Source organism: Idiotropiscis lumnitzeri, unplaced genomic scaffold (genome assembly GCF_059441095.1).
Source record: "Idiotropiscis lumnitzeri isolate Australia: NSW breed Sydney's pygmy pipehorse unplaced genomic scaffold, RoL_Ilum_1.0 HiC_scaffold_55, whole genome shotgun sequence".
Classification (NCBI taxonomy): Eukaryota; Metazoa; Chordata; class Actinopteri; order Syngnathiformes; family Syngnathidae; genus Idiotropiscis; species Idiotropiscis lumnitzeri.
Genome location: NW_028283593.1, coordinates 90,828 through 94,450, shown reverse-complemented (window position 1 = coordinate 94,450; position 3,623 = coordinate 90,828).

The window sequence follows — 3,623 nt, the reverse complement described above, 5'->3', positions numbered from 1 at the left end:
ACACAAAGTCCATTGTGGTGACCCGCCCCTTTTAAGTAAATTCAAAATGGCCGACTTCCTGTAAAACCTAGCTCATTGCTCCAAGAGACTTTTTTGTAGGTCTTGGTCTTATACATACAGTGAACCCTCGCTACTTCGCGGTTCACCTTTCGCGGGTTCAGTGCTTCGCGGGTATAAAAAATATTCGGGGGCATTGTAGTTTCGCCGAGCGGCACGACGGGCGCTGGAGCGGTTAGACGGCCGGCGTGCGCCGAAGAAGAGCGTGGGCGAAGAGGAGAGTGGACGAAGAAGAGCACGTTCCCCCGGACACGATCGGTGGCGACGTTTCGCGCGGTTCGGACCGTACCAGAGCTCCGGCCGGCGTGCGTGGCAGTTAAGCCGTAGAGGAGCACCTTCCCCGGGCACGGGCGGTGCCAAGCGGCCCCTAAGTTTAACCGAATGGAAGCTCCGGAGGAGGAGGGCATGCTCGCGTCACAGTAAGCCGAAGAGGAGCACCTTCCTCGGGCACGGGCGGTTCCAAGCGGCCCCTAAGTTTAACCAAATGGAAGCTCCGGAGGAGGAGGGCATGCTCGCGTTACAGTAAGCCGAAGAGGAGCACCTTCGCCGGGCACGGGCGGTTCCAAGCGGCCCCTAAGTTTAACCGAATGGAAGCTCCGGAGGAGGCGGGCATGCTCGCGTCACAGTAAGCCGAAGAGGAGCACCTTCCCCGGGCACGGGCGGTGCCAAGCGGCCCCTAAGTTTAACCGAATGGAAGCTCCGGGGGAGGAGGGTGGGCGTGTGTCACAGTTAAGCCGAATTGGAGCACCTCTTCCGCCCGGGCACGAGCGGAGCGCGAAGCTGTCAGTTATGAATGAATAAATGAATAAATAAATAAATAAATAAAGAATGGCACCTTTCATTTCACAGGGCACACCAGACGGCGTACCAGCAGGTAAAAGTCTGAGTAATTAAATAAATACAAAAAGAATGGCTGGGGAATAAAAAAATAATACGTTTTAATAATAATTTGTTTTTTTTGTTATAACATGAATTTCACTCTCTCTCTCCCCGTATATATATATATATATATATATATATATATATATATATATATATATATATATATATATATATATATATATATATATATATATATATATATATATATATATATATATATATATATATATTTATAATATATATTGTATTTTTTTTTTAAGCATTTTTGAAGGTGCGCCGCTACTTCGCGGATTTTCAGTTTTCGCGGGTGGTCTCGGTCCCCATTAACCGCGATAACCGAGGGTTCACTGTACTCCATAAAATTTACAAAAAGCGAGGTGAAACACTCAACCAGGGCTGCTCTGCATGTTGTGCTGGGCCACCTGGAACAACAGCGGAGCTATGCAAGGATGCTCTTTGTGGACTACAGCTCGGCATTCAACACGATCATCCCAGACATCCTCGTCGCCAAACTGGACACTCTCGGCCTCCCTGCCCTCACACGCATCTGGATTAAGGACTTTCTGACCAACAGACCCCAGACTGTGTTGCTCGGCCCCTACACGTCCTCCACCCTCATGCTGAGCACCGGTTCCCCCCAAGGATGCGTGCTGAGCCCTCTCCTGTACGCCCTCTACACCTACGACTGCAGCCCGGCCCACGGCAACAACACCATCGTCAAGTTTGCTGACGACACGACAGTGGTCGGTCTGATCTCGGAAGGTGACGAGACAGCCTACAGAGAGGAGGTAGGGAAACTGACAACTTGGTGCAAGGACAACAGACTGCACCTTAACTCTGCTAAAACAAAGGAGATTGTCGTCGACTTCAGGAGGAACAAGACGCTGCCGCCCCCCCTCTGCATCGAAGGCGTGTGTGTGGAGAGGGTCCACACGTTCAAGTTCCTGGGAGTACAGATCTCTGATGACCTTTCTTGGAGTCACAACACCACAGCAGTGGTAAAGAAGGTCCGCCAACGTCTGCACTTCCTGAGAGTCCTCAGGAAATTCAACCTGGACAGGAAGCTGCTGCTGGCCTTCTACCACTCGTCCATCGAGAGCCTGCTGACGTACTGTGTCTCCACCTGGTACAGCGGCTGCACTGAGGCGGACAGAGTGAGGCTCCAGAGGACAGTCAAAACAGCGCAAAGGATTATTGGCTGCCCTCTCCCCTCGCTGTCGGACATCTACACCGCCCGGTGCCTCAGAAGGGCTCTCAACATCGTCAAAGACAATACCCACCCAAACTCACACCTGTTCGACCTGTTGCCCTCTGGCAGGCGCTACAGATGCATCAAATCAAGGACCAATAGACTGAGAAACAGTTTCTTTCCGAGAGCCATCTCCATACTGAACTCTCACACACACACGAGACCACCCTAACCTTGCAAAACAGCATTGTGATGTGTTTCTATATGCCCTATTCAGTACTGAATTCCATTGCACTGTCTTATTTATTTATCTAATTTATATATTGTCTGTATTATTGTTGTATTGCACTGGAGAGGGGAGCCCTCTAATCTCGTTGCACACTTGAGTACAATGACAATAAAGGGATTTCTATTTCTATTCTATTCTTTTTTTAACTTTTCTCGAGGGCCATGGCGAGCCATTTCAAAAAAGCTGCACAACTAACGTATAAAATATTGATAAATTTGCTCTGCCTGATGTGTGTGTAAAGTTTCACGAGTTGTCGTTCATATTTAGAACCTCATAATCAGCGTTGTTTTATTGCCGAACAGTGCAATGCCACTCCCACAACTTTTCACGAAAAAGGATGAATTTCGTATTGTGACATCCTCATGGCCGAAACAGTCATCCGAGCATATATGAGGGCGACCTTGTTGAGTTGCACGGAGAAAAACATCCAAGAAAATAACTTGTATCAGCTTTTACCAGTTGGTGGCGCTACTACTACGATGAAAAATAAGTTGGTAGATGTCTTCAGGGCTGAAGTATCCTCAAATGTGTACAACTTCGAGAAGATAGGATCATCTGAGTCATGTTGCCGGAGCTTTTGTTGCCACAAAGTACAATCGGATTTTTCAGCACCGTAATAGCCACGCCTTTTGCCAAAACGTCACAAAATTCGGCACAGAGTAAGATCATTGTCTTGAGTCTTTTCTGACTAATTTTCAGTCGGATTCGTCAAAAGGGCACCGTGCAGTACGTGAAAATTAAAATAAAAACAAATTTTTGATTCCACTTGGCGGCGCTGTGTGTATAACAAAATAATAACATTAAGATGTCTTCAGGTCGGGACATTTTATTTACAGGTGAAGGTTTGGATTTTTAGGAGCATGTGCAGGGGAGTTATTAAGCATTCATTTATTTGTATTAGGTTCATTTTGTCTTCTTATTATTGATATTTGACAGATTCATTAAAAGCAGACAATTATGTTTTAGGTAAATTTTTTACCTGACATGTTTCGGCGAGTCTTTCGCCTTCTTCAGAGTGTCGCATGATGGTGTCTTGAGACCCGTCTTTATCAGCTGATGTTCCATGAGGGTGTGAATTACCTGTCAAAAAAATGAAAAATCATAGCAGTAAAAGAACAAGCACAACATGAACATTACAAATCAGCAATCACTGACCACTGCAAAAGGGAAAACCACATCATGGACCGGGAGAAGGGCAGGGTCATC